Source organism: Lactuca virosa, chromosome 5, assembly GCF_052849685.1.
Source record: "Lactuca virosa cultivar CGN04683 chromosome 5, Lactuca_virosa_CGN04683_v6, whole genome shotgun sequence".
Lineage (NCBI taxonomy): Eukaryota > Viridiplantae > Streptophyta > Magnoliopsida > Asterales > Asteraceae > Lactuca > Lactuca virosa.
This window is the reverse complement of record NC_136430.1, coordinates 176,438,904-176,453,123: the sequence shown is the minus strand read 5'-3', so window position 1 is coordinate 176,453,123 and position 14,220 is coordinate 176,438,904.

Below are 14,220 nucleotides of genomic sequence, written 5' to 3'. Positions count from 1 at the left end.
ACCTTATCTTTTTGCATTAACACACATCCTAATCCTTGATGAGACGCATCACAATACACTACAAAGTTCTCTGATCCCTCTGGTAAAGCCAGAATTGGTGCATTACACAACTTGTTTTTCAGGATTTGAAACGCCTCTTCGTGTTTCTCTTCCCAGAGAAATTTTTTGTCTTTTTGGGTCAAAGATGTTAATGGTTGAGCAATACTAGAGAAATTCTCAATTAAGCGTCTGTAGTACCCAGCTAATCCTAGGAATTGTCGTATTTCTGTCGGGGTTTTGGGGGCTTCCCATTTCTTGATTGCCTCGATCTTAGCTGGATCTACATGAATTCCTCTTTCGCCGATCACATGACCAAGGAAATGTACTTCCCGAATCCAAAATTCACACTTAGTGAACTTGGCATACAATTTCTGCTCCTTCAGCAGCTCCAACACTAGCTTCAGATGTCTCTCATGATCTTCTTTGGTTTGTGAGTAAACAAGTATGTCATCGATAAATACAATTACAAACTTGTCTAGGTATGGTTTACAGACCCTATTCATCAAATCCATGAAAACAGCGGGTGCGTTCGTTAGTCCAAAAGGCATGACTAAGAACTCATAATGTCCATAACGGGTTCTAAATGCTGTTTTGTGAATGTCTCCTTCGTGAACTCTTAGTTGATGGTATCCTGATCGGAGGTCGATCTTTGAGAAGTATGAAGCGCCCTGCAACTGATCGAACAAGTCATCTATTCGAGGGAGAGGATATCGATTCTTGATTGTCAACTTGTTCAGTTCTCTATAATCAATACACATTCGGAATGACCCGTCTTTCTTTTTGACGAATAACATTGGGGCTCCCCAAGGTGAAGAGCTTGGTCGAATAAACCCTTTGTCTAGAAGTTCTTGAAGTTGTCCGGACAGTTCTTGCATCTCGGATGGCGCGAGGCGATATGGTGCTTTTGCTACCGGTGCCGCTCCGGGAATTAAGTCTATCCGAAATTCGACCTGTCTGTGAGGGGGTAGACCGGGTAATTCCTCCGGAAACACTTCGGGATAGTTTTGAACCACTGGAATCTCCTTGAGTTGCTTAGCTTCGGGTTCTCTTTCTAGCACGTGGGCCATGAATGCAATACAATTCTTCTTCAGGTACTTGTGAATCTTCATGCTTGATACAATGTTTAAACTTCTTCCTGGCTTCTCACCGTGTATGATAAGGGTTTCTCCATTGGGGAGAGGTATCCTAATGACTTTCTCGTAACAACCAATGTCCGCTCTATTCCTGGATAACCAATCCATTCCTACTATTACATCAAAACTACCGAGCTCGATAGGAATTAGGTCAATGCTAAAGAGTTTATCAGCTAAATTCAGAGTACAGCCAGGAATTATTTCATTAGCCCTAATTTCATACCCATCAGCAAGTTCAATAGTATGAGTATTCCTCATCTTTCTTGATTTCAAGTCGAGTACCGGTCTAAATGCTAAAGAAATGAAACTCCTATCTGCTCCCGCATCGAATATTACTGATGCAAAATGATTGTTCAGGAGAAACGTACCTGTTATCACTTCAGGGTTCTGACGAGCTTCTTCTGCACCAATCACAAAGGCTACACCTCTTGGCCGCCTACCTTGATTTCCTTGGAAATTTTGCCTAGCTTGGCCTTGTCCATTGTTACCAAGCCCCTTGTTCAGTTTGGGACAAGCACTACGCAGATGATCAGTACTCCCGCACTCGTAACATGCCCTTTTTCCATCCTTATTCAGCTTACAATACTTCAGGTAATGGCCTGTTTGTTTACAGTTTTGGCACACTGGGCAAGCTCCCTTGTGATGGAAGTTACACTTATTGCACTTCGGAAGCGGTCCTGAGTACTGCTTTCGCTCCTGCACTTCCATGACTTCCGGTTCCTGAGTTTTCACTGGTTCTTGCTCCTGGGCTCTTACCATAAAGTTTCTTGAGACTTTTTGCTTCCTCCCTGACTTGCCTCCATACTTCTTCTCTCCCTGATCTGCTGGCTTCCTCTTGCTACTAGAGTTTTCCTTTGTCGATGCTCCCATCCTTATCACATCATTGGTTAGTCGATTTGCTAGACTTACTGCACTTTGAATGGTAGTTGGGTTTGACCTCATAGTAAAAGTTTTCAAACATAAAATAAAATTCTTCATTACCATTTGAAATTGTCTTAAAACCAAACCAATACATCAATCCCAAAATAAAGTTTTAAATGTCTTTCCCAAAAGACACCCAACATGGGTTTTCATTTCATGACAAAATAAAATAAAATACTGAAATCAGAACCAAACACTAATCGCTATCCCAACAAGAATCATCAGCACCACAATCAGTAATAGCCCAACAAGCACATAATATGCGGTCATCGCACGACATGCCACTCGTCTAGCAGCACTAGCAGTGTCAGCAGCCTCCATCGAATGCTGAAACAGGATTTCCATCCTTGTCAAGACTTCATCCAAAACTTCCTGATGCCCAGCTATCACAGCGAGACTGTGACGTAGGCCCGCTGCCATCGACTGCAATCTCCGGGACTCCTCCGGGGTCATACCTGGCTGCCTGACAGGTATCCCTATGACTTGATGTGGTGAGGGTGCTCTCGGTCCTGCAACGCTGGGTCCTACCCCGCTAGGTCCTGCCGTGCCAAGTCCTGCTGTGCTGGTGGCTATCCTTCCTGGAATAGGAACACTCTTCCTCGCCGTCCTCCGAATACGAAGCCCATAAAGTGGTGGCTGTGGCAACACCGATGAAGGCGATGCCTCGCGTCGTTGACTCGGAGCGTTGTCATTGCTGATCTCCACCGAGTTTCCTGTATCTTCCGTATCCTCCGATGGGTCTTCTTCTACCGAGGCGGGGGGGTTACGTCGAGGGATAACAGTGACGTAGCCGGACTCATCAGCTGAGGCGGTAGCGTGAGAAGATGACGATGTCGACATAGGGGACTGAGACATAGATTCAATGAGATATGAAATAAATGACAATGCATGCCTATAATATGCAATGCTTACACACACCAAAAATTAACCTTTTTGAATTTTTGAAATAAAGTTTTCTCGAAAATTTTGTTGAACATATTCCCATTATAATTAGCTCAAGCTTTGTATAAATCTTTCCTTAATTAAACATAGGTGATCAGGCTATGTTTAATTGAGGTCCAACGATACAATTCCCGACCTAATTATATTAGTAATATGTTTGATGTAAAAAAAGAATTTTTATAAGTTTTGGTTATAGGTTGTGTTTTCTTTAAGGAAAACTGATGTTCTCTATAATTTTAGCTCTGATACCACTTCTGTCACACCCCGCTAAAGCGGAAACGCAAGGTATGACAGCGACAAAGGTTTCATTGCAAAAGATAAAGATACATCACCATAGCAATATTAAAAAGTTTACAACCCATAGCTTAAACAAAACAAAGTACAAGTTTTCCAAAATGACATTGTTCAAAATATATAACTTCATAAAATAACTTCCACACGATGCAGCATGCTCTATGATGATGAATCTCTATATCCACTTACTAATTATTTCCTGAAAAAGCATGTAAAACGAGCGTCAACTATGAAAATAGTTTGTGAGTTCACAAGTATATAAAATCGTGCTTGAAATAAGGCTTTTCGTAATTACAAGTACATTGCTTTAATGATAAACCAAGTTGATTGCTATTAATGAATACAAGTTTATTGCTATAACGAGAAACGAGTTTGTATGTGTATGAGCAAACAATGAGTCTCAACCAAACCTATGACTGAAGCCCTATCAAGATCTATGCTTATCGTTCCATAGATGAATATGGTATCATGCACTCCAGCGATTCGGGCGAGTGAGGAGTTGTCAATTCCTAATAGCGCTATCCATAATGACCATTGGCTCAAAGAGTTAATGGTTAGAGATAAGGGAAGGGCCTTAGTACGATAAGTTCTCATGTTCCGTGTTGCATAAACATACATAGAGAGACATAGCAATAAAATAGCAATCATGTTTGATACAAATCAATTTAAATACAACATTAAAATAATAGTTTTTCGGGACATGCTTTTCCACCCCAAAACATAAAAACTGAAAATAGGGGAGTGCGTGAATACTCACAACGTTTCGAGTAGGTACAAGTGGTACTTCGGAATGCACCAACGTCTTACTACCGGAATCCTACGACATCAAACACACACTAGTGAGTTTCCATGTCGAAATCTAATGCTAATATACTAAATTCTACATATAGTGAAATGCCAATTTATGTTTCAGTATTTGATTTTATATTAATTGGTTACACTTTTTCTGAAATAATGAAATTCTACAAATCGTGCGATTAATTACAACATTGGAATATAAATTTTCCAAATTTTTAAGTCCTTATTACAACATAAATTCACGGAAATAGCATTCAAAGGATAAAAATTCTCAAACTTTTTATTTAACTGTTATTACACAATACTAAGCTGGGAAAATTATAAAAATGGATTTTCAAGCTGTTTAATTATATTTTATGATTTTTGAGCATTTATTCCAATAAAAATTGAAATAAATAGAAAACAGTTTCCAAAATTACCCAAACTTTTTATTTAACTGTTATTATACATAAATAGGCTGGGAAAAATATAAAAGATATTTTTCAGTGGGTATTTCTATTTTTCCTTGTTTTATTCCTTTAAATAATCTTTAATTGAAGAAATAATATTAAACAGTTAAAATAAATTACCAAAAAATTTTGTAACATCATTTACAGTATAAATAACCTGAGAAAAATATCAAAAGTGGTCTTCATATTATATAATCCGGTTTTGGGTATTTATGTGTATTTAAGTGTAATTAACTTTAGAAATTAAGAGAAAAATAGTTTACCGTAGAGAAAAATCATCAAAATTTTTATGTAATCTCCTACTGTACAACATGATGTTCTGGTAAATTTTCATGAATTTTGGATAATCAGAACTATTTTTCCTATTTTTAGGCCATTATAATTACCAAAAATTGGGAAAAATAGTAAGGCATGATGAAAAATTCTGAAATTATTTTTCTGAGTCACCCACCACAGGTAAGGGCTGCGAAAATTGTTAGATACAATTTTCACACTCTCTAAAGTGGTTTTGTGATTTATTATACCCAAACAAAAAGAAAATCGGAAATCATACCAAACAGCAACAACAATCGATGAAATTTAGTGAGGGGTCATTATTCACCATAGGGGTCATCCATGAATTTATTCCGGATTTATAGACCTCTGGAAGTATTTTATGTGATTTATGCCCTTGTTTTCTTGCAATAATTTTAATAAATCAAAGAAATGATAAAAGCTCTTGAAATTTTCCAGATTATCACATGCATGTGAGGGCTTTCAAAAGGAAAAATGTTCAAATTTTATTCAGAAGGGAAATAGGGGTATTGAACCCAAACAAGTTAAGAAATGTTGCATATAATGGTGCATGAGATGTAAATGTGGCTGAAGTTCATGAATTTGAGTAGCCCATTCACTGGGGTTTTAAGCCACGAAATTTCAGCCATCATTCACTGGATATGTTAAGTTTCTAAATTATTTTTCCCCAGATTTATGGTTGGGTTTAAGGTCATTGATCACGCAAAGCAAAAATGGTGATCACAGAAAAAGAGCTGTTTGCGCAACCATTTTGTAAAAATTGCCAAAAATCCGATATTTAATATTTTACAGTGAGACCAGTTGGGTTTGAAAGTTAACTCGTGGAACTATCCAATACAAAAAGAATATCAGGATTTGGTTAAGAAATGACCGAGTTATGGCCGTTCAAAGCTGAACAATGTAATCTGGCAGATTGCATGTTTGCTTTGAGTGCATTCTTAGGGCATTTTGACAAGAACAACATGCATGCTTCGGTTAAGGTCCGATTTCTAGCACATGCATGGAGTGAATGAGCATCCAAGATGTACTAGAAATGGTTTAAATGCTTTTGGTCATGCAGGAACACAAAAGAAATAGAGAAGAAGATGTAATACTCGGTTTTGAAGTCACATGAACACATGTGCATCTTTTTCACTCCTTGCATGGGTTTGATCCCGGATTTTCACCATCTCAAACACATACATTGTGTTATGGTGAGAATCTACAAACCACAAGGGAAAAGGATTTCTAGCCATGGAAGGGCATAGAATCCGAAGAGTAGAGAAAACCATGAAGAAGAGGAAGTAAAATCATGAAACCATGAGGGAGGATTGTGTTGTTTACCTTGGTTTTGATCTTGAGAGAAGCAAGAACACTTCAAGACCTTCTCAATTTCGAAATTATGGCAGAGAATGGAGGATTTCCTGGAGGTGTAGTAGAGGTTTTTGAGGTGGGGAATCTTCTTGGAGAAGGAGTGAGAGAGAGAGTGTGTATGGGAAGTTGAAGTGTAAGAGAAGAATAAAATGATTAAGAATTTTTGGGGAAAAATGGAGCATGGGGGAGAGGGTGGCAGATTTTATGAGTGTAAGAGAGACCCTCTCTCTCCTAATTCAAACTAAATAAATTTCCCTTCAATTTTTATAAAACCCAAATTTTTATAAAAATGCCTCTTTATGTAATTCATGATTTATTTAAGAATCTTTGTTTTTAGCTCATAAAATATGATTTATGTTTGATAATTAAATCTTTATATCTTTGATTATATCCTTATGACTTAATTATTTAAATTTTATCTAATGAGGTTCATAACAAATCTTATAGAGTTTTTAGGTTTTAAAGTTTATAAATTTGGATTTTTGGGCTCTTTAGGGTTTTTGGAACATTGTTTGATATTCACCATCATATTGAAATGAAATTAGAATATTTTAATTTATTTTTAGGGTTTTATACCCTTTTTCAATTGTAGCAAGGTTTGAAGTTTATTCTAATTATAGCATTGGCATTTCCTATTGTAGTTAAGCAACTTACTAGAATCGTAAGTGTCAAGTATATTAGTCCTAGATCTTAGTTGGGTCCTAGTTTATGCAAGATTTTGACCTAATTTATACTACTAGGCCATGGCATGTTGTGCATGAATGGTTTTTATAAAGATGCATGAGTCCGAGAATGACCTGAATTGACAGTTGTCACAACCCTCACTACTGAGATGAACTTATCTGGGATCTTCTTGACCAAGTCCGAGATAAATAAAAAGCTACTGAATGCTCTTCCAAAGTCATGGGACATGAATGTAGCTGTTATTAAGAAGACCAAGGATCTGAATCACCTCACTCTTGCTGAAACAATGACGATCATCAAAGCTTGTGATATTGATAATAAACAGCGAGAGATTAACCATGTGAACTCGTATTCGACTGCAAATCTCGGAATTTCTTCTAACAATGCCCTTTCATCAAACATTTCTTCCTCAGGTCAAGCATTTGCTGTTCAACAACCTCAGATTCAAACCTTTACTACTGCGTCATCCATGCCTCATTCTCAAAGCCAGTCGTTTGTCACTCCACAATTTGTTCCCTCCTCCAATGTGCCAGTTGTAGCCTCTTCCTCAAACAAAAAGGAAAGTGATGAAATCTTGCTCTCGCCACAGGACTTGTTAACTGCTATAATGCTTTTGTAGCTGGAGAGCTTCTACCTCAGTTTTCATTTGCTGATCTGGATCAGATTCATCCAGAAGATGTGGAAGAGATGGATATTACGTGACAAATTGCTATGGCAGTATTCAGGGCGAAGCAGTTTGCTAAAAAGACAGGGAAGAATAACTGGCGGATGAATGCTGATAAAAATGTAGGGTTCAATAAGGGAAATTTGCGATGTTTCAACTGTCACGAGTCGGGTCATTTTGCTCGTGAGTGCCCGAAACCGGATCGAAGGTTGAACAATGACAGGACGATGGTTGCGGTGGGAAACAATCATGGAGGTGTTGTGGTCAACGGTGAGACTGCTATGGTTGCTCAGTCATTTGACTGGGAGGACCAGATTCAGGCTCTGAATATTTCAAGACCTGAAAATGCTCACCTAGTCCAAATCAATGATGATGCTCCCGTGAAGAATGTTGCAGCTGATCCTAAAGAAAAGATGATGGAGTTGCAGTTTGCACTGATGGTATCTTCTACTTCCGAGCCCAAGAAAAGTGAGGTAAGTTTACCTTCTTGTTCTCAGGCATGTATTGATTATGTTAAAATTCTTCATGATGAAATAGAATCATTACGTAGAGAAGTAGAGGATCTTAGATATGAGGGCTATCAACTTAGAAAAGGACAAAAACCCCTAAAGGCCCAGTTAGAAACAAAAATAAAGGACTTTAGGAGACTTCAGGAAGACTACAGTAACAAATGTGAAAATTATGATTATATCAAGAGACAGAATGTTGAGTTAATTACTGAGCTTGATACATTAAAAGGGCAATTTGAAACTGCAAATTTTGATTTTAAAAGGTTTGATGTATCAAGCGAGGTAGTTGCCAACATGATTGATCATTGCCTGCAGTTCAAACGAAACCAGCAAAAGGGTTTAGGATACGATAATGTACCTCCTCCTTTTAATCATACATATCAATATCACCCTTTGACGAAAGAGGAGATTGCCAACGAACCATTCATGGTTTATGGAAAGCCATCTGGTTTTGTTTCAGGAGGATTTATTAATGTTGAAAGTACTAATGTTTCTACTTCCCCTACAGATCAATCCTTAGATCAGTCAAAGCACGAAGTTGAAGGATCTGTTTCTGATAACAAAACTGAGTCTGAACCTGATGTTTTTGTTTCCAATGAAAAACCTTTTGTTTCTGATGTTAAAAATGACAATGTTTTTTGTGATACTTCCGCATCTGCTCCTGCTGAATTAAACTTTTTTGAAGTGTTTGATGAATTATTTGATAATCCTGATGTTTGTGATGCTTCTAATGAAAACACACCAATTCCACAAGTCACACCATCTGATGCACCCTCACTTATCTCACAACCTGTTTCTAACACATGTTCTTGTGGGAAAAGTAAGGGTGTCAGTAAAGAAAATAAATCTGAGAAAGGCAGTACCAGTTTTAATAATAATAAACAGATTTGTTTTAATTGTGGTATTGGTGGTCATATAGCTAGGAATTGTCAAAATAGGATTTTTGTACATTATATGTCATCAAGAGGAGAGAACGAATCTAGAGGAAGGTCTTTAACTAGAAAGTCCTCAAGAACTCGTTCTCGGGATGATGATTGGAAGGATGATCGAAGTAGAAAAAGGGCGGTTTTTCAAAAGAATAAAAGGGTTTTTCATAACAAAGTCCCAAACAGTTTGCCAAAACCGAACAAGGCTCCGCCAAGATCGGTTTCGTCAAAGAGCAGTTCTGGATCTCCAACCACTTCTGGTAGAACGTCCAGATGCTCAATGCAAACTGATAAGAAACATATTTCAAAACCACATGTGACTGTTAGGAAACCTAAATATCATTGGATGCCCAAATTAACTTCCAATCAATCATCAGCATCCTCTGAAAAGATTAGAAATGATGATTCAGAATTGAAGATTTTGAAAGATCAATCAGAGAAAGTGAAGAGGCAACCCAGGACAGTGATGACCTGGGTTCCCAAATCTAAATGATCCCGCTCATTTTGCAGGGACAGTTGCGGAGGAATGTCGTCAGACCTTGGTACGTCGACAGCGGCTGCTCCCGGCATATGACAGGAGACATCTCCCAACTGAGCGACATTCAATCCTTTAATGGGGGGTATGTTTCCTTTGCGGGTGGAGAAGGTGGCAAGATCACTCAGAGAGGAACCGTAACAAATGGAGTGCTGAGTTTTGAGAACGTCAACTTTGTTCCCAAGTTAAAACACAGTTTGTTGAGTGTGTCTCAGATTTGTGACAAAGGTTACTCTACATATTTCACCGACAAAGAGTGCATGATTCTCAAGCCAGGCATTATCATCCCAGAAGAGTGGATTCTTGTCAAATCAAAGTGGGATGGAAATGCGTATATTATTGATATGAACAACAACAATCATGAACAAGTCACTTGCCTCTTTTCGAAGGTCTCAGAACAGAACGCAATGATGTGGCACCGAAGACTCGGTTATGCTAACGCTAAGAACCTAAATCGTCTTGCAAAGAATGAGATGGTCTGAGGCTTACCTGTCAGAGACTTTATAACTTTTGAGAAGTGTGTGTCATGTGCCTAGGGAAAACATCATAGAAAACCACACCTGCCAAAACAAGTTAACTCAATCAGTCAGGTGCTCCAGTTATTGCATATGGACTTATTTGGTCCGGTCAACGTCCTAAGCATCAACAGAAGTTCATACTGTCTGGTTGTGATCGATGATTTCTCTCATTTTATGTGGGTCTTCTTCTTATACAACAAAACTGGGGTTGCTGATCTGATAAAGAAGTTCATCGTGATGATTGAGAACCAAACCAACAACCGGGTGAAGGCGCTTCGTACTGATAATGGAACAGAATTCAAGAATGCAGTTCTTGATTATTTTTGTGCAGAAAAGGGAATTGTGCGTCAATACAGCTCTGCTTACACGCCTCAACAAAATGGTGTTGCTGAGAGGAGAAATAGAACATTAAAAGACGCTGCAAGGACGATGTTGTGTGACTCCAAGTTACCTGTTTTCTTTTGGGATGAGGCGATTAACACTGCTTGCTACGTTCAGAATCGTGTTTTAATCAACAAAGCTCAGATGAAGACACCGTACGAGATTTTATATGGTCATAAGCCTTCCGTCAGTCATTTTCGTGTATTTGGCTGCCCTTGCACCCTTCTTCACCTGGAGTCCAACCCGAAGTTCAATGCCAAAGCCGATGATTGTTATTTCGTAGGATATGCTGCACGCACCGCGTATAGGGTTTACAATAAGAAGACGAAGCAGATTGTAGAATCCTTCGACGTGCATTGGTTGGAGGAGAATGAGACGGATGCTCAAGTGGGCCCTGATTGGTTATTTGATTACACATCGCTCTTCAAGTCCATTAATGTGTCTTTAGATGGTTCATCTGGGTCTTCCTCTGGTTCGAAGATTGTTTCTGAAAACGAAGACGAAGAAGTTGTTTACAGACCTCCAACGGTATCCTCTTCACCACCTGAGGGGAGTCATCTGCTCCACCTGAGGGGGAGTCATCTGTTCCACTTGGTAGTCCAGAGTCTCCAGTTTAAAATGATACTCCAGATGCTGATGCTACACCTCTTACCCTTGTTGAAAGAGAGTTCATGTCTAGAGATGCTTCCGCTGTCACTCCAACTTTTATGGAACTACTCTTTCCTGAAGAAATTGCTAATGAGTTTGTAGCAGATTCATCTAATGTGGAACAATCAGCAAATGATGGAGGTTTCAACATTCACAGTCTTCCCGTTTCACTCAATGATATCAGCCAAGACATACCTTCAAGAATTCAATGTGATCATCCGATCGAAAACATCATTGGTCAGCTGGGTGATGGAGTTAGAACCAGAATTCAGAGTGGAGATGTCAATACATGTCTCTATTCTTGCTTTATCTCTTAAATAGAGCCCAAGAATGTTGAAATGGCTTTGAACGAGCCCAGCTGGGTAGATGCTATGCATGAAGAGATAAATCAATTTGAAAAGCTCGGGGTTTGGAAATTGGTTGAGTTACCGAAGGGAAAAAAATCTCTTGACACATGCTGGGTCTATCGAAACAAGCAGGATGATTCTGGCGTTATAGTGCGCAATAAAGCAAGATTGGTGGTTCGCGGGTTTCGACAAGTCGAGGGTCTTGATTATACTGAGGTTTATGCTCCAGTGGCTCGCTTGGAGGCTATTCGTATCTTCCTTGCATATGCTTCCTACATGAACTTCACGGTTTACCAAATGGATGTCAAGACAGCCTTCTTGTATGGCAAGGTGAAGGAAGAAATCTACGTTGATCAGCCCCCTGGGTTCGTTAACTCGAAGTTTCCTAATCATGTCTACAAGTTGGACAAGGCGTTGTATGGGTTACATCAAGCTCCTCGAGCGTGGTATGCGACTCTCACAAAGCACTTGCTCGATGATGGATACTCTCGTGCCAGTATCGATCAAACTTTATTCATCAAGCATGTTGGTAATGATCAGATTCTAGTCCAGATCTACGTTGACGACATTATCTTCGGGTTTACCAGTCCACAGCTATGCAAAGAGTTTGAAGGCGTTATGAAAAAGAGGTTTGAGATGAGTTCGTTGGGTGAAATGACCATGTTTCTGGGGCTTCAGGTCAAACAAAATTCAACCGGAATCCTGCTCCATCATGCTAAGTATGTGGAGGATATTCTTGAGAAGTTCGAGTTTCAAGACGCAAAACCTGCATCGACGCCGATGGTCGAAAGACCCCTGCTGAATCCAGATACTGATGGCGAATCCGTATATCAGACACACTACAAATTGATGATCGGATCGTTGATGTATCTTACTGCAAGCCGTCCAGACATCATGTTTGCAGTTTGTCAATGCGCACGTTATCAGGCTAATCCTAAACTTTCACATCTTATTGCTGTCAAAAGAATTTTTCGGTACATTAAAGGCAGTCCAAAATTAGGTCTTTGGTATCCGAAAAATTTCGAATTTGATTTATATGCGTTTGCTGACAGTAATTATGGAGGCTGTGAGCTTGACAGTAAATCTACATCAGGAGGGTGTCAATTCCTTGGAGACAGGCTGGTGTCATGGCAGTGCAAGAAACAGCATACCGTCTCAACCTCAACAGCAGAAGCGGAATATGTTGATGCATCTGCTTGTTGCTCTCAAGTTATCTGGATCCAACATCAGCTGTTGGATTACGGTTTGAATTATCTAGAAACCCCCATCTACTGTAATAATGAGGCTGCGATTCAAATTGCTAAAAATCATGTCCAACATTCCAAAACCAAGCACATTGATATCAAAATTCATTTTATCAAAGACTGTTATGAGCGTTCGCTCATCCGGCTGGAACAGGTTCCCTCTGCTAATAATGTGGCGGATCTGTTCACCAAGCCTTTTAACAAAGCTCGATTCGATGTGCTTGTGGGATTTTTGAAAATGATTCGTTTTGAGAATTAAATTTTTGATTTAGGTTAGGTTAGTTTAAATTTGCGCATTTTAGTGATTTCATTCTCACCCATGCACAAATTTAGGGGGAAAAATAAAAAAAACCAAACAAAAATTGAAAATTTCAAAATTAAAAAAAAAAATAGTGTTATATTCTGTTTTATTTCTTGTTCAAGAAAATCAAAAAATCCAAAAATATTTTTGTTTCTGTTTTATTTTTTTTCAGAAAATATGAAAAATCCGAAAACATTAAAAAATCAGAAAATCAAAAATATGTTGCTAATAGTTTTGCTTGTAGGTAATGTGACGGGAAGTGATATTATCAAGTGATAACAGGCAATCTGAATCTGCGTAACGTACCAAAACTAAATCGTCTACGCTCTGTGATTCGATGCGTCGGTAGGCACGAAAGATTCTAAATGGACTTGACTAGGCAGAGTTGAACTTAAGGAATTCAAAGACTTGACAAATCTTGACCTAGTTAAATCCGTTTAGCCTGACAATACGACGCTCGGATAGGTTGAGCATGGAGATATACATGGGAATCTACTGGTCACATTAACAGAACTCGTATCTAGAACTGTGGATTAACTTTTCCTCGATGTGCGGATTCTGTCCTTAATTCCGGTATTGATGGGGTGACTGGGGAATTTCGATAAATTAGGTATGTAGAAGATTATTTTCTTTCTTTCTGTCTGTTAGTCATATGTTGCCTCCTCTGCGTGATCGAGAGATCCGACCTGGACTGTAACATATGCAACTCTATCTCTCTGCATCTTCTATCTATGCAATTTTTTCTGTCTGTTAGCCATATATTGTCTCCTTTGCGTGACTTTCAATCCGACCTGGTACACAGTATATGCATCATTCTTCTTCTCAATCCCTCTAAAACTTCAGTTAGTCATATGTTTCACCCTCTGCGTGATTGGAAGAGATCTGACCTGGGTGTATAACATATGCGTTCTAATTCTATCTTCTCTCTTAATAATTGTCTGCTCACCCGATGTAAGGAGTATTCTGGAAGTCCTTGATTACTGGAGCATATCAGGAAGCGGGAAACATGTTCTAGTACAATTAAAATTGAACACTTACAGATTGTCTGTAGATCTCGCTGCTCAATTTAGGTGGACAGTAAAATCCCTGGTCGTCGTCAGCTAAACGGTCCCTAGGAAATTTATCTAAGAATATAGGAGCTAAATGTCCTGTCTTTCTTAGCTTGTCCAAATTTATCACAAATTTTTCGTGTTTAAGTGGATCACAATAACGGCGATCGACCAGACATAGACATGAAGGT